The sequence below is a fragment of the Loxodonta africana genome, chromosome 15, assembly GCF_030014295.1.
Source record: "Loxodonta africana isolate mLoxAfr1 chromosome 15, mLoxAfr1.hap2, whole genome shotgun sequence".
Lineage (NCBI taxonomy): Eukaryota > Metazoa > Chordata > Mammalia > Proboscidea > Elephantidae > Loxodonta > Loxodonta africana.
In genome coordinates this window covers 51,732,189-51,750,679 of record NC_087356.1, presented here as the reverse complement: position 1 = coordinate 51,750,679, position 18,491 = coordinate 51,732,189, and the positions used below count along the sequence as shown (strand labels likewise).

At 39.6% G+C, this 18,491-nt stretch overlaps 1 protein-coding gene across 4 annotated transcripts in view; it reads left to right on the top strand.

Moving 5' to 3' along the window:
* The window catches only part of NTM (neurotrimin), a 546,323-nt gene that overhangs the window by 506,734 nt on the left and 21,098 nt on the right, over positions 1 to 18,491 (top strand). The gene's annotated exons all lie outside the window — the stretch shown is intronic.

Here is an 18,491-nt window from a genome sequence, read left to right as displayed (position 1 = left end):
TGATTGCTGTTCCCATGCACGGATAATGGTGAAATAATGGTGGTCATAATCAGAATCATGATTTTGATAAGTGGAGTATGCTATGCTCTCCAAATGCTTATTTTTCACAATGTATAGAATGAATAAAGGAGGAAACACTGAGCTCGGGATTTGGATGTTCTTTTTGGCCACATTTTCCCCTCATAGTTTGAGAAGAGCCTTCTTTTATCCAGCACTGGGCCTGCATGTCAGGCTGTGTGTGCATGTGACTGAGCAGAGGGGCCTGGAGCTGTGTGTGTGTCAAGTCATTTGAGGTTGAAGTTCTGTGAATTCCTGGGGGATAAATCTGGTTTATAAGAAAAACACTAAAAAGGCTTGGAAGAAGGATCTGGGAGACAGAAAACCCCTAGAGAATATGATTACAGGAGTCAAGTTCAAATGAATTAGGGAATTATGACTCCCAATATAGAACATCTGAAAAACGGATTTAAAGTTGAAGTAAATGGCAGATCTAAGTATTCCACCAAATAGAGAAAGGGAAAAGTATGCTAAACTATGTGCATGTGTGAGCATGTATGTGTGTGTATTTGTATACGGTATATTTATGAGCTTTTAGTGTTAAGACTGTGTCCATGTCCGGATGGAGCACGTGCATGTGTGTGTGTTTAAAGGAAAAACAGTGAGTTGGAGATGTGTTTGGTGTGTATGTGTCTATTTTGAAGAATAAATGAAGTTATTCATTCAATCAACATTTATGTGGTTAAAAGGGACAATGTGTATTATCCCCTGGAGGGGATAATTTCAGTTATTTGATGATATTTTTGATGAAATATAATCTCTCTCACCAAAAAATTTTAACAGTGCTATACACAGAGTCTTGAATCAGTGTTTCTCTGGGAATTAAAGCAATCCAGGGAGTCTATCAATGAGTGCAAAGGGAAACAATCTGTGCAGGACAATACAGCACAGAGTGGAGCATAGGATTCTCAGTGGAATCTAGGATCAAGGGCCATGGAGAGTAAAATTCCCAAGAATCCCCAAGATATTGGAAAGGATATTGAGTTTTTCACCATGCACAAGGTCCAGGATTACCTAAATTTAAAATACAAGTAAACCTTAAGAAGCTGTAAAACATGGAGACATCCAAATTTTTGACCTATTAAATAAAATTAATTTGTCACCTATGGTGTACTATGCACTGTTACCTACTAAATGTCCAAAGAGCTTACTTTTCTTCTCACCAGAGTGCAATCTTCTTGAAGTCAGAGATTTTTGTCTTTGTTATATTTACTACTGTATCTCAAACGCCTAAAAATAATGCCAGGAACATTGTAAGTGCTCAATAGGTACCTGTTGAATTAATAGAAGATGAGTAAGACATGATTCCTATACTTGAGGTGTTCATACATTAGCATCAAAAATACATTGGTAATTATGAATAGGGTGTTGAAGGAGCATAAAGAGTGATGGACCAACTCTGCCAGAGGAGAGAGTAAGGAAAGTGGAGAAGTAATATTTAATCTATGTCAGAGGTGTAGTAGTTTACTTGGAAAGGGGTGGTTGTTTGGGCCCATTACAGAAGAAAGAATACTAATATACAAAGGTATTTAAATATGAAAGGAACTGGCAAGAAGTTAATATGAATGGAGGGTAGGGCAGTGGCATACAGGGCTGTGTGGGGTGGGAGCAGTTCACCACAGGCATACACAGTAAAGATGTGAATTATCTGTATAATAGAGCTTTAATTTTTAAATTTACATACAGTAAAATTTAAAAACAGCTCTATGAGTTTTAACACATTAATAAATTGGTGTAACTACCATTACTGGAACTGAACAGAAAACAGAATAAGTCCATCACCCCACAAAATTTGTTTGTGCTGCTCCTAACCCCTGTTCTTCAGATTAGATTTCTATTGTTCTACATTCAAGTTCACTGATTCTTTACCCTGTCATCTTTATTCTGCTATTGAGCCCATCCAGTGAACTATATGAGACGGAAATTTAATTGTCTATAAATAAAGCTTTATTGGAACACAGCCATACTCATCCACTTAGCTATTTCTATGGCTGCATTTGTGCTACAACAGTGGAGTTCAGTAGTAGCTACAGAAGTTGTATGGTCTGCAAAGCCTAAAATTTTACTATGTGGCCTTTTACAGAAAAAAAAAAAAAATTGCTGGCCTTCTTTAGAAGATGGTTTATGATGGTCTCCTGGAGAAAAGTGGTTACACAAGGCAGCTCTGGGGTCCTGCAAGCATTATAGGATGCTACAGTGGTATTCAGGCAAGCTGTTCCCACAAGCTTCATAAAATAGAGTGGTTATGGCTAAGTATTCCCAGAGGTCTGACAATGGCTTTGAGCTTTGATGAGAACACAGTAGTCATGGGAGCAAGCTTCTGATTTACCTAAGCAAGTAGATAATTGCATTTAGCAATTACTTGCATTCTTCTTGTTTTCTCCCCTCCCCCTTCTCTCTCTCACCACCCTACTTTTACCAGCTGCTGACTCCACTGAATAATTAATGACTTCCTATCAACTTTTTTATCACTGCACAATGGAAGGTGCCAATCAAGTCTTAGCTGGGGCACTTAGTCTTCTAAAGTTGAGAACTTTGTTGTTTTTATATAATGTTCAGTCAGTTCCAACCCTTAGAGACCCTATGTACAACAGAATAAAACACTGCCTGGTCCTGTGCCTTCCTCACAATTGTTGCCATGCTTGAGCCCATTGTTGCAGTTGCTGTGTCAGTTCATGTCATTGAGGGTCTTCCTGTTTTTTGCTGACCCCCTACAAAGCATAATGTCCTTCCTCAGGGACTGGTCCCTCCTGATAACATGTCCAAAGTATATGAAATGAAGTCTCACTATCCTTGCCTCTAAGGAACACTCTGGCTGTACTTCTTCCAAGACAGATTTGTTCATTCTTCAGGCAGTCTATGGTATATTCAATATTCTTTGCCAACACCATCGTTTAAAGGCATCAATTCTTCTTCAGTCTTCCTTATTCATTGTCCAGCTTTTGCATGCATATAAGGCGATTGAAAACACCATGGCTTGGGTCAGGTGCACCTTAGTCCTCAGAGTGTTAACACTTTAAAGAGGTCTTTTGCAGCAGATTTGCCCATGCAAAACATCATTTGATTTCTTAACTGCGCTTCTATGGGCGTAGATTGTGGATCCAAGCAAATGAAATCCTTGACAACTTCAATAGAAGAGAAACAATAATTTTAGAACCATTGGTTAAGGCTATTAGTTTTTTCACTTGAAGAGCATTTTGACTAGTAGTCATGTAGAATGGTTAATGCACTTTAAATCGAGCAATAAAGGAAGGGTGGAAGCTGAGAGGACAGAGTGCTACCAATGGACAACCAAAATACCTGGAGCCTGAGAATGTAGGAGAGGCAGCAAGCGCTGTGATCACAGGGTGAGAGCTTGGACGTGTGTTTGTCTATTGGTTTCCAGGTTCTTGATGAAGGTGGATGTGGAGTGCTCTGGGTGGGACTACCCCAGCATGGTAGTGTCCTATTAGCTGACTTCACAATTTTCTCAGTGAAAACAGCTGTTGTTTGAAACCTCCTTCCCAATTGTCAGCTTCCATTTCCTGCATAGTATTTCTTATTATAGTGTTCATTGTTGTTAGTGTTTCTACTATAGAGGTTACCCCTTCTTCTGTTGAGGCCCATTTTGTGTTGATGGCAGCACTTTTTTTTCTCTGCCTTTCCCAGGAAGGTAAAGAGCCTAATCACATTCCCTGCAATCATTCCACTACTAATTGCATATAGACAGAGCTGAATCACCAAGCTGATTCTACACGGAAAAAATTCAACAGAATTGATGATGACATAAGAAAGCTCTTTGAGACACTTCTGATTAGGCACACTATGTCCTAACTCATCCAGAAGAAGCAGGGACATTAGCAACAAGAGCTTTTAACTAAGAGTATTTGTGGAGATAGCCAAACCTGGCTTTTTTCTTATTCACTCCAGGCCTTATTTGATGAGGCTTTCTTAGTCCTCCTCGGGAAATGTGGAGTGAAATTCTTTAACCCTAGGAGAACCTGAGAGGTTTCTTTGTGTCTAGTCCTTTATCACACATACACAAAATCATTTTGAAAAGATAGATATCTGCTTTTTTCTTAAAAGTTACCAAAGAAGGCTCCAAATAATTCATTATGACAGCTAGAATAGCCACTGAAATTACAGTCGGCCAGTTCATTCATTCACTCTTTGATCATGTAATAATTTGGTTCCTTTTATGTGATAGGCACTGCTATAGATATTGGAGATATGGAAATGAATAAAAGATTCCCTTCTCTCTGGAAATTAGAGTCCACTGGGATAAACATATGTAAGTAGGTGACAATGCAATATGATTATTGCAACCCTAGAAACAAACAAACAAATGTAGGTAGAAGGGAAGTTAGGAACTTTGAATGTGAAGAAAGGCTTCCCGGAGAAGTGATATCTAAGATGGATCTTGAACGATGCAGAGACATTTGCAAGTGTTCAAAGGGGATATTAGATCCCAGGAAAAAGGAGGAGAAGATACAAAGACACAGATAAATAGCCTGGTGTTTTAGGAGCTTTGCTGGTGGGCAGTGGGAATGGAGAGGAAAGGGGTGGGAATAATCTAGAGACAAAAGCCAGCTCATAAGGAGCCTACATACCATGTAAGGTGCAATGAGGAGCCATAAGAGGGTTTAAGCAGGGAGATTGATTTGGGGTAGATGACACAATTATCTTGCCAATAATAAAATGAATAAGCTGGAGACAGGGAGATCAGTAAAGATGATACTGTAATGCAATGATAAAGAACAACGATGAATCTGTAAAGCATCTCATAACATGGATGAATCTGGAGGGCATTATGCTGAGTTAAATAAGCCAATCACAAAAGGACAAATATTGTCTGAGATCACTACTGTAAAAACTCATGAAAAACTATGCACACAAAAAGAAACAATCTTTGATGTTTGTGAAGGAAGGAGGGCTGGGGATGAAACACACTAAATAGACAATAGGTAAGTGATGACTTTGGTGAAGCGTAAGACAGTACACAATACTGAAGAAGCCAGCAAGCTTGTACGAGGCAAGCTCATGGAAGCTCCATAAGACCCATCCAAACTCCCTGAGGGACTGAATTGCTGGGCTGAGGGCTGTGGGAACTATGGTCTCAGGGAACATCTAGCTCAAATGGCATAACATAGTTTATAAAGAAAATGTTCTACGTTCTACTTTGGTGAGTAGCGTCTGGAGTCTTAAAAGCCTATGAGTGGCCATCTAGAATACTCCTCTGGTCTCACTCCTTCGGGGGCAAGGAAGAATGAAGAAAACTAAAGATACAAGGGAAAGATTAGTCCAAAGGACTAATGGACCACACTTAACACGGCCTCCACCAGACTGAGTCCAGTACAACTAGATGGTACCTGGCTACTACCACTGACTGCTCTGACAGGGATCAGAATAGAGGGTCCCAGACAGAGCAGGAGAAAAATATAGAACAAAATTCTAACTCAAAAAGAAAGACCAGACTTGCTGGCCTGACAGAGACTGGAAAAACCCTAAGAGTATGGCCCCTGGACACCCTTTCAGCTCAGTAATGAAGTCACTCCTGAGGTTCGCCCTTCAGCCAAAGATTGGACAGGCTCATAAAACAAAATGAAATGAAAGGGGTACACCAGCCCAGGGACAAGGACCAGAAGGCAGGAGGGGACAGGAAAGCTGGTAATAGGGAACCCAAGGTTGAGAACGGAGTGTTGATATGTCATGCGGTTGTCAACCAATGTCATAAAACAATATGTGTAGTAACTGTTTAATGAGAAACTAGTTTGTTCGTAAACCTTCATCTAAAGTACAATTAAAAAAAAAAAAGATGATAATATAATAGTCCAGTATGGATAGTGAAGGCCTGAAATGGGATAGCAACAATGATGAGTAAAAGAAGAGAACAGACTCAAAAGCTGCAAAGGAGGTAGAAACAACAAGATTTCGTGATTGGAGGTGAGAGTAAGAGAAAGGGCAGAATCATCTGTAACTCTGTTCTTAGGAGAATGCGGAGGTGGCAGTGCTACCAACTGAGATTAGGGGATGCAGGGACAAGACTAAGTTTGAGGGGCAAGATGATGAATTCAGACTATGATGTCTGTGAAATGTAATAAATGAGCCTATTCACTTGGTAGTTATGGATCCAGAGTTCAGCAGACCCAGGATGATGGAGTAGATGTGGAAGCCGTGAGCATGGTTGGTCATTAAAATGTGGGAATGTAATATAGGTTGACCTGCGAGAGGGCATAGAAATAGTACAGGAATGGACCTGATGAGATATCATTATTTAATGGTTGTTCGTGTTGTTGTTAGTTGCTGTCAAGTTGATTCCAACTCATAGCGACCCTATGTGTGCCGAGTAGAACTTTTCCATAGGGTTTTTAAGGCTGTGACCTCTTGGAAGCAGATCACCAGGCCTATGTTCCAAGGCATCACCGGGTGGGTTCGAACGACCAACCTTTTGGCAAGCAGTTGAGTACTTAGCCATTTGTGCCACTCAGGGACTCCTATTTAATGGTTGAATATCCCAAATTCCTCCTCTGGTTTATTCTTTCTTGTATTTATTGAGCATCTGCCATGTGTCAATTACTCTTCTATATATTTATACAATTTCTCTCATATAAGTCTTAGATCTGCCTTGCAAGTAGTAAAAGAAAAAGCACCCATAATCTGTTAATGAGAGACTGAGGCTCAGTAACATACTCTCAAAATGATCCAACCCCTAAGAGAGAGAGCCATAATCCAATAAACCATGTTTGTTGTCTGGTTTTGATACACAGCATCCCATCCAGGACCCAGGACCACATGCCTACTTTCAGATTTTTTGTGAAATGGAGAGAGTTAGAATGGAAGAGGTAATAGTGGATCCAATGAAAAAGTAAATCAACTCTTCTTTTCCTTTCCGTACACTCTTGTTCTAAATTCCACGTGGTTGAATATTCTGCCTATGCATAGTGGAGCATTAAGGACAGAAGGTATCTGCAAACAGATGGGCAGAGCCCATGCAGGGTCTCAGGCTGTACAATTCAGTAGGTAGCACATAGCTTTGGTGGTAGATAGATTTTGAGAACCATTTTCAAAGAATTCATTTTTTTTCATTTTCAAAGTCTGTTATTAAATATGGTAAATAGAAAGGTTTTTGACCATGTCTCCCTTTCTCTTCAGGCCCAATTAATTCTACACTAACAAGCTTCCTGCTATTCTAGAGAGTTTCTGTGTGGATTTCTGGAGTCACTCTATTAAACATCAGGGCTGGTACCTGTCTTCCTTGTGCCAGCTGGAAATAGTGATGACATTTTCATCTCTGGTATTGATGGCATCTTGCAGTTTCTCCCAGACTCTGGTCTGAATTCATTTATTAGATTATCCTAACCACAGATTTGACTCCACCTCAGGTTTTCTACACCCTCCCTTCCCTCAGTGGTCAATCTGTCATTTAGTCTTTTCTTGGCAACTGTACTAGTTGCCGTCGAGACTATTCCAACTCATAGCAACCCTGTAGCACAGAGCAGAACTGCTCCCTGTAGGGTTTCCAAGGAGTGGCTGGTGGATTTGAACTGCTGACCTTTTGGTTAGCAGCCATAGCTCTTAACCACTGCGCCACCAGGGCCCCTTTCTTGGCACAGTAACCCATAAAGATGTTCTTTGGGAAAGCTCCCAGTTTTGTTGTGCAGGTAAGGAAGCCACTTGCAGGGAGAAATCCTCACCTCCTCCTGGTGCAGTGGCCTCTGCTGGCTCCCCCAGAGCCATAGGCAGAGCCCTACATCCCTGTGCCTTTTAGCTAAGCAGGGTGGGAAAGAACCCTCCAACCTCTGAGTGAAAGAACTCTCCCAATCTGCATATCTCTCCTTCAAAGGGATTATTTACAAGTTACTTCACTTCCATCCTCCACAAAATGTTTAATGAAAACACGCAGGCTGCACTTCACCCCCAGAGTTATTTTTTCTTCTTCCTATGAGTTGAAATCGACTCAATGGCAATAGGTTTGGTTTTAATTTTATCATCAGTTATATTTTGATGAGTTTTTGTTTTTTCTCTGGGGGGCAGGGGGTAATATCGATTTGGTTCTGTACCACCACAGGGGGATGAACCAAATGGCCACAGAACGGTGGGTATTAATCTTTTTGTGTCCTAGGCCCCTTTCAACCTCTTTTCAGGATATAAAAATCTCTAGAATCTCTTCTTAGGGAACACACATGCACACACACACACACACGCATGCACACCCATATGCATAACATTCCCTGAAGCTCAAAAACCCCTGGGACTAGACTTCCAGAATTCTCAGATCAAGGACCTCTGTTCCAGAACGTGTATTCCTGGCTAAATGATAGATGGGCTGGGTACAGACTGCCCTAGTTCACCGAACTGTTCTGAACCAGGCAGTTGAGATGAGGCACTGGAGTGGCCTTCTTACCTGAGGGCGTGTGTGATGGTGTCAGGAGAACCTCAACTCTTTCAGAGCCTCTTTTTAAGTAAATAGACTTTTTTAAAAATCAACCTGGGCAAGGAATTTCAAAGCAATTAAAGCCTTCACATTTCTCAGCACTCAGTACGGGCTTGTATCTCTAGAGATTTAGAAAAAGAGGAAGCAAACAGCCAAGATACTGAGATAATATGACACTGCAGAGTTCTATATTTATCCCTTATCAATGTCTTTCAGATCAAATTGGCTGAGTTTACAAATCAAAAGCTGATTTCTTTCTTTTTTTTTTTTTAATTTTTTTTAGCAGCCATCAGCTGCACTACTGCAAATACCCAGGTTCCAGGCATCAGGCTGTGAACTCCAAGTACCCAGCTGTGAGCTTTCTGACTTTGAAATCATCACCCATAACGGAGGGCTCAAAGACAAAGGCAAGCTGGCAGACTTCACAATGAAACATAAAGAAGGGCACCCAACTCCCAGAGCCACTGGCCTCTGAAGCCACGTCTGCAAGGAAAACTAGTTTATGTCACTGAGGGAAGAGGTTGCCCTCAGAGATGCACAGGGACTGGTTCTGGGAGACTCAGAGGGCTCACTTTACATTTACATTGTAGGTGGTAGCAAAAAAAAAAAAAAAAAAACAAAAAACAGACAACTTGCTGTGGAGTCAGCTCCTACTCATGAAAACCCCATTGTATCAGAGTAGAACTGTGTTTCATAGGGTTTTCAATGGCTAATCTTTCGGAAGTAGGTTGCTAGGCCTTTCTTCTGAGGTGCCTTTGGGTGAAATTGGACCTCCAACCATTCACTTAGCTACTGAGCATGTTAACTGTCTGTACCACCCAGAGGTGGTACTCCCTTTAATGCAAAGGTAATTATTATTCCCAGAAAGTTTTTCAAGCAAAAATTAAGGAAATCCCTCATTTTCCTTCTATATATCTATAGAGACATTTCATACATATCCAAACATATACATATTCCATTCTAACTATTGGATAATTCTTCATACATGCTCTCATTACCTTCAAGTCGATTCCGACTCATAGCAACTCTATAGGACAGAATAGAACGTCCCCATAGGGTTTCTAAGGCTGTAAATAGTTACAAAAGCAGACTGCCACATCTTCCTGCTGTGGAGTAGCTCATGGATTCAAATGGCTGACCTTTTGGTTAGTAGCTGAGTGTTTAACCACTGCACCACCAGGGCTCCTCTTCATACATGCCAGGACTGTGCTAAGCATTTGCTGTTATCTTTATACATGTACACACATGCAATTTATAGTTGGCACCAGTTTGTGTAATACTTATATTAAATCTATATTTATTCTTTTGTGATGCAATCAGGTTAATAGATTCATTTTTAAAGCTATCAGTTTGCTTTTCTATCTGAAGCAAAGTGGGTAGTGAGCATGGATGTTTTCTGGAAGATTATTTTCTGTGTGTGGGACATTGTCCAAGAGACACTCATGCCAAGATGCAGAAGATCAGGAAAAAACAAAAAACAAAAAATTCTTAGGTATCTAACAGGGTATTCTGAGGGAAATTTTGAGATAAATTTCTCAGACATAAGATAAGTCCATATGAAGTAGATACGAGTCTGAGACAGGCAGGGCAGTAATGGGATAGAGACACTGCTACACGTTGTACACTCTTGTAGTACCTGGCTCACTAGCAACCAACACCAACCTGTTTAATAAGGGTCTTATGTCTTTTTTTTTTTTTTATGTCTTAGTTATCTAGTGCTGCTATAACAGAAATAGCACAAGTAGATGGCTTTAACAAAGTGAAATATATTCTGTCACAGTCTGGGAGGCTAGAAGTCTGAATTTAGGGTGCCAGCTCCAGGGGAAAGCTTTCTTTCTCTGTTGGCTCTGGGAGAAGATCCTTGTCATCAATCTTCCCCTTGTGTTACAGCACAGGGACCCTGGGTCGAAAGGATGCACTCTGCTCCTGGCACTACTTTCTTGGTGGGATGAGATTCCCTTGTCTCTTTGCTGGCTTCTCTCTTTTATATCTCAAAAAAAAAAAAAAAAATTGATTTAAGACACAGCCTTGTGGATTAAGTCCTGCCTCATTAACATAACTGCCCCTAATCTTGCCTCATTAACATCATAGAGGTAGGATTTGCAACATATAGGAAAATCACATCAGATGTCAAAATGGTGGATAATGATACGATACTGGGAATTATGACCTAGCCAAGTTGACAAACATTTTTGGGGGACACAATTCTAGCCATAACATATTATAATGGGGAACAGCCATTTAGAATAGTCCAGCCTGTCCCATTCCCCAAAGATGGTCCCAATTATTGATGCCAAAATTCATTTTCTCATCAGAGCTTGAGGCCTGCACCTTAGTACAATAACAGGCAAAAGCAGGTTTTGCCCCCCCTTTTCCAAAAGATCTTTTAAAATTTGCCCATTCTTGGAGAGGTCATCAGACTCTTCTGCTATCTAGAACTCTTTCCAAAGGAAAGGTCAAGGAGGGGAGAAATATAAAATATATTTATATTCTTATGAAATCAGAGATATTTCTAAGCCTTCAGCAGGTATCATGTGGGCTGTGCAGCCATACGTTCTTTTTTTTTTGTTAGAAAAAGTGATTTCTTTTTAGAATAAATGTTTTTAACAAGGGATTCCCTTATTTTTTTTTAGAACAAATGAGGAATTATATTTCTTGTAAATCAAATTAACAGAAGGGAGACGAGCTTCCTAGTTAAAGAATCTGCGGTAAACCCTTTGTAAAGTTTATTATTGTTAAGTTCCTGTTAGTAAAGCAGAGGTCCGATTATTTTTTTTTTCATTTCACAGTTGGGCTTTTCTTGTGTCAAGTATTGTATATATTAAAATGTACTAGACTTAGTTGTGGTAAAATTTTGGTCATGATACCAAAACAAAAACCAAACCAGATTCTGACTCACAGCAACACTATAGGACAGAGTAGAACAGCCCCATATGGTTTCCAAGGAGTGCCCGGTGGATTCAAACTGCTGACCTTTTGGTTAGCAGCAGTAACTCTTAACCACTATGGCACCAGGGTTTCCAATAAATATGATAGTGGTGGCTATTATTATTTTCAGTTACAAAGATTTTTAAAACCCAATTATGAATTCAGATACTGGGATTTTTCCTTTCCAAAGGGATGTTATTTACACACAAAAAAACCAAACCCGTTGCTGTCGAGTCGATTCCGACTCATAGTGACCCTATAGGACACAGTAGAACTGCCCCATAGGGTTTCCAAGGAGCACCTGGTGGATTCGAACTGCCGGCCTTTTGTTTAGCAGCCATAGCTCTTAACCACTACGCCACCGGCGTTTCCAATTATTTACACAGGATAGTTGTTTGTTTGTTTTCTTTCCCCCCTTCAATTGGTTGAGAACTGCTGAACTCAACACTTTAACAGTATAAAGCTCCTCTGGGGATTTGGGGCTGGTGTGATCACTTACCCAATTTACTTCATTTCACCACTTCCATTGTCAGATCCCCTTAATGAAATAACTGTGTTCCTTAAAAGTTGGCTATAAAAATAATTTCTGTTAGATAAATCATACTCCCTCGTTGATCTACATTTTTAAATTAAGGATGCATTCCTGTGAGGAAATAATTGGCCCCAAGACTAAATATAAATTATACTAACCACTCAATAAACCTTTTAAAATCACATATTTAAAGAAAGTCTTTTCTATTAGAAATACTAATAGTGATGGTAGTTTTTAAATACAAATATTATGCTAGCCACAGTTATCAGAAATGGCATTGTCTTGGCAACAGATCCTCATGAACAGTAGGTGATCAGCATGGAGACCCTGACTTTTTACATTGAATTTAGCCTGTAGTTATGGGTCTATCACTCAATTATCTAATCATATAAGAAGTTGATAAATCTCTAATATATGTAAACTACTTTTCTAGGTGCCTCCAGAGCCAGAGATAGCCCAGACTTGGTCTCTGCTCTCAGAAAGCTTCAGTTGCATTGGAAAAACAAGACTAGTGCAAATAGCGCAAAACTACCATTAGAAAAGGCTAATACCACTGCAGGGACAGTGGATTGGACATCTACCTCCTCTAAGCTTCAGTTTCCTACATGAAAAATAAGCAGATTGAACTAAACCACTAATTCCCAACCTTGGCTATACATAAGAATTTTCTGATGAGATTATAAAGTATCCTCATTCCAAAAGATTCTGCTTTAGTAGGTTTGAGTGGGACCTAGAAATATATATTTTTAACAAGTGTTTTAGGTTAATTCTACTGCAGTCAGACCATGTCCTAACATTCAACAATTATTGAATTATATAATCATTAATGTCCCTTTAAGCTCTTTTGTTCTTTTATGATTTTAAAGACTAGGTGAACACTATGTGCCATGAGAATGCAGGACAACCAGAGGTCACTGAGGGTTAGGAGGTAAAGGGGAGTTTTCATGGAAGATTTAGAATTGAAAGCTAGGTCGCATTTTGCCTAGGTAGACAGAAAGAACATAGCTTTCTAGGTGATAGAAGCAGGTTGTGAAGAAGGAATCATCATGTTTGTACAAGATGAGAAATAGCGTGGCCTGGCTTAAGAGTTAGGGTAGTGGTGATGATAATAATTATGGTGGCTAACACCTACAAATAACTTATTTTGTGCTTCTCACTGTACCGACTACCTCCCATGTGTTCTTGTATATCACCCTTACAACAACCCTATGGAGTAGGTAATATTGTTCTAACTGAACTATAAAGATTAGGAAATGGTAGTGCTGAGGGGATAGCTAAATATCAAGTCATGAGACTAGAAGATAGAGAATTGGGTTGTCTGATCCAAACTTTTGTTCTTTATCATTATGATATCTTGTTGCCTTCCTCATGGCACTAATGGTTGATAAATTTGGATGAGTAGCTTGGGCTACTTTATGGAGGGCTTTTATAGCAAGGCAGTGGAGTTGGCATTTGATGTTATAGAGAATAGGGAGCTATTTTTAGTGTCTGAAGAGGTGAGACATGATGAAGGGGATATTATGGGAAGATGAGTGTCTCGGTTCCACCCAAGGATGTATTTTCTTTAGGAAAAGAAAATGAGAAGCTGTTGACCATGAAGTTTTTTCATAAGGTTTTATCAAGTAATTTGCTTTTTACCCAGTGCTCTCTCTTAACCAAGAATTTTCTTTAATGCTATAAAAATATGTTTTGTGGACCTGGTTTTCCCCCCTTCAGTATTCTTTGTAAGTTCTTCATACTAATGATAGAGCATTGATCATTCCATAACCAGAGCAGAAATGTTGTTAAAGGAAATAATTCCTTGATCCATTAACTATATAAATTAAGATTACAGGTTTTTTTGCTTTTTTTTTTTTTTTTAAGCAGGACCTATAGAACGGTCAGAAATCCTAGTGACATAGTGGTTAAGAGCTATGGCTGCTAACCAAAAGGTCAACAGTTTGAATCCACCAGATACTCCTTGGAAACTCTATGGAACAGTTCTAATCTGTCCTGTAGGGGCACTATGAGTCGGAATCGACTCACAGCAATGGGGTATATATAGAACTGTTATTTCTGATGGGCAGTTTAGTTTGTTATGTATGTACTGATTGTCTGTCTCTGATTTTATCATGTAGGCCTCTGTCGTTGTTGAGCTGGTTCTGACTTACAGCAACCCTGTATACAACAGAACAAAACACTGCCTGGTCCTGTGCCATCCTCACAACTGTTGCTACATTTGAACCCATTGTTGTAGCCACCGTGTCAGTCCATCTTGTTGAGAGTTGTCTTCTTTTTTGCTGACCCTCTTCTTTACCAAGCATGATGTCCCTCTCTAGGGACTGTTCTCTCCTGACAACACATCTGAAGTAGGTGAAACAAAGTCTAGATATCCTCACTTCTAAGGAGCATTCTGGCTGTACTTCTTCCAAGACAGATTTGTTTGTTCTTCTGGAAATCCATAGTATATTCAACATTCTTTGCCAACACCATAATTCAAAGTCATCAATTCTTTTTCAGTCTTCCTTATTCGTTGTCTAATTTTTGCATGCATATGTGGCAATCGAAAATACCATAGCTTGGGTCAGGTGCACCTTAGCCCTCAAAGTGACATCTTTGCTTTTTAACACTTTCAAGAAGTCTTTTGCAGCAGATTTGTCCAGTGCAATATGTCGTTAGATTTCTTGACTGCTGCTTCTATGGGCATTGGTTATGGATCCAAGCAAAATGAAATCCTTGACAACTTCAGTGTTTTCTCATGATGTTGCTCATTGGTCCAGTTGTGAGAATTTTTGTTTTCTTTATGTTGGGGTATAATCTGTATCAAAGGCTATAGTCTTTGATTTTCATCAGTAAGTACTTCAAGTCCTCTTCACTTTCAGCAAGTGAGGTTGTGTTATCTCTGTATTGTAGGTTGTTAGTGAGTCTTCCTCCAATCCTGATGCTGCATTCCTCAGGTAGTCGAGCTTCTCAGGTTATTTGCTCAGCATACATATTGAATAAGCATGGTGGAAGGATGCAATGCTGACACACACTGTACCTGTTTTTAAACCATGCAGTATCCATTTGTTCTGATCAGTCAACTGCCTCTTGGTCTGTGTACAGGTTCTGCATGAGCAAATTAAGTGTTCTGGAATTCTCATTCTTTGCAATGTTATACGTAATTTGTTATGATTCCCACAGTCAAATGCCTTTGCATAGTCAATAAAACACAGGTAAACATCTTTCTGGTATTCTCTGCTTTCAGCCAAGATCCATCTGATGTCAGCAATGATATCCCTCATTCCACATGGTCTTCTGAATCCAGCTTGAGGTTTTGGCAGTTCCCTATAGATGTACTGCTGCAATCATTTTTAAATTACGTTCAGCAAAATTTTACTTGTGTGTGATATTAATGATGTTAATATATACCTCTAGTAGAGAAAAAAGAGTGTGTGAGGAGAAAGGTGAAAATAAAGACAATGAAGCTAAAATTTATGTAGCATTTTACTATATATAATCACTGTTCACATGGTTTACTCAGTTTAATCAGAAAGTGCACATAAAATAATTGATGAGCAATGAGGTCATTGTGGTTTCTCTATAACTCTACATTTTGTGTGGAGAACGCCTGATAATATAATTAAGCCTCACTGGCTTTTTGCAGGAGGACTTAAGTGTAAATCCCCTCCCTCTAGTAATAGAACCCACCACCCATCTGTCAATTTGTTACACTACGGTGGCTTGCATGTTGCTATGTTGCTGGAACCCATACCACTGGTATTTCAAATACCAGCAGGGTCACCTGCAGTGGACAGGTTTCAGCAGAGCTTCTAGACTAAGAAGACAAGGAAGGAAGGCCTGGTGATATACCTCCAAAAATTAGCCAGTGAAAACCTTATGGATCACAGCAGAATAATGTCTGATATTGTACTGGAAATAAGCACCCTAAATAGGAAGTTGCTCAAAATACACTGTGGGTACAGCAATGGACTCGAGCATACCAACAGCAGTGAAGAAGGTGCAGGACCTGGCAGTGCTTTATTCTGTTGTACTTGGGGTTGTCACGAGTTGGAGCTGACTCGATGGCAGCTAATAACAACAACAGAATACATGCCTTCCCAAAATCTTAAGATATCTGAGCTCTTCCCTAGATAAGATATCTTGACATTACTCAGTGCCGTTGAAGCATATAAAATTGTTGCTGTTAGTTGCCATCTTACACAGACATTCAGGGCCAGATTAACCAGTAAGCAAGGTACCCATCAGTTTACAGTAAGCAAGGTACAAATGGGCTTAATTGTGTTTACTAATCCGTAGCGTACAATTTCACGTGGGTTTTACCACATCGTTGCTTATTGGGTAATCCATCCCTGCAAGATATTAATTCAGATGTTCCTCTAGAAAACTTGATGAGTTCTTGATTTTGATCACCCTAATATTTGTGAACTTGCATTTTAGTCTGACTGCAGTTCTACCAACGTATTTCTCCATTTGGATGTCCATGTAACAAAACCTCTAATCCAGGTCCCTGTAAATGTTACTGTGGTCATACAGTAGCATATTTGGATGGCAGAATGAAAACACACGTGTGGCCTTCTGTTCACTCAAAGAGCAAGAGACCCAGAGAGCCTCCTGTCTCTTCATTTCCCCACTTTGGTGGTATTGTACACAGCCTCCCAAGAGACCTGAGGTCCTACCAGTCACGGCTCTGACACCAGAGCTTGATCCAGAAACAGCTGTCCAGAGCTAATTTATTTCCTAATGCAGCACTGTTAATTTATAAATTACACTGGTAATTTGAGCTATTATTAATTTCAGATGGTGTAGGGCAAGCCTAATTAAAATATGACACCAATTGCCACACATATGTACCAAGGACTACCATTTAAAATTAATGAAAATATTAAGTGTAACACTGGTCTCTGAGATGCTCTGCACAGTAATTATAGCATTCTAGCAGGGAAAGAGCTGACAAATGTAGGCTTGAGTTTGGTAGCAAATAAACAACAACATAAAAGGAACCACAAATGCGTCAGTTTATTTAAACCTCTTCTCCTTTACTGTTTCCCCCACTCTTTTGATAATCAAGGCTTTTTTTTTTTTTTTTCCATAAAGAAGGTGCTTAGAAAACAATAATAATGAAGTCTACTGAGAGAATTAGAAGTTTCTTACTGATTGAAACTCTGAGTCTCTGTGGGTTAATACTGATTGTCCTCTCTATATCCTGGACTTTTTGGTTCTGTTTCCACTTATTAGTGTGTTCCTAGTTATTCTTGTGACTTAGTGACTCCTGCCTCCTTGCTTACAAGGATATGGGCTGTTGTTTTGCTCTTCTGTAAGTAATAGAGGCAAGAGAGTTTCTGAACATACGTATTATAGGTCCCAAATGGCACGGAGATTCATGAGGAAATGCCAGGTTTGGCTTGTTACTGAATGGTGGCACACATATCATGACCAAAGGATGGGGACAGAGGTGGACAAGATAGTGGCAGATCTTTTCATGTTTGGTGTTTCGTTGTTTGGTTTTTCATTGTTACTGATATTGTTACTATTGTTATCTTGACTGAAATGGTGAGCTTACCACCATCATGGAACCAATAAAATCATAGCTTATATTCCACAATTCCACATGTATGCTTATTGTTTTAAGTTATTTTCAAGCAGTTAACATTTTCATACTCTGGTGACATGGAGAGTTGCTATGACCTGGACGAAAATACTCTTTCCCTCCTTTGCCCATAAAGCTTTGATCCAGCAAAGATTCTGGGGCCGCTCATGTGAAGGTGGCTCCACTCTACCTGAAACTGCGTCCAGGCAGACTGCAAGATTAAAAACTAAAGCATGAGGGGGGCCCATGTAAGTTTTCAAAGTGATCTTTTGTCTGTATGTTTTCATTTGTTTCTCTTAAACTACCCTGTGACATATACTCCGCCTAGGGAAATATCCTCAATTACCCCAGACGGTCTCAACTTATGACTGCTGTCCAGAATAATTATTAATAGCACCCCCTTTTACTCTTAAAAGTATCCTAGTTTACATAATAAAATGTATGGCCATCCTAATTATCCTCCCTTCACTGATGAGTCAGAATATTCCTAGTAGTAAGCAGACAATTATTTTTGTCATTGTCTTTAGGAAGGAAGCTAAGGCTCAGGGTTCCTGTGTGAGAGAAGTTTTGAATGTTGTTATCTCAGCTTAAATGTCATGGTCTTCCCATAATTGCATGCTCGTGGCCAGACATCAAGTATGAAGTCCAGTAGGTACACGGTCGTTATTATTCATAAAATTTCATTAAAGAAATGGAGTCTCTGGATGATTAAGTGACACGGTAAGATTTGAAGCCATGTCTTCTTGCCTTAAATGTCTTGTCTGCATTCTGCCATGCTTGTGGTTAGGCATCAAGTGCGAAGTCTTCCTTGCTGGTTTGTCTTCAGGATCTTGTACCCAAGAGTTCTAGCATACTGACATTTAGCAAATCGATTTTTTAAATCTAATTGATTTAAATCTCGGCCTAATTGATTATTTAAATCTAAAAGCATAAATTTGCATTTTACTGTATTTGCAGTTGCACTGCCTCTTGTGGTCTGTGTGTATACGAGT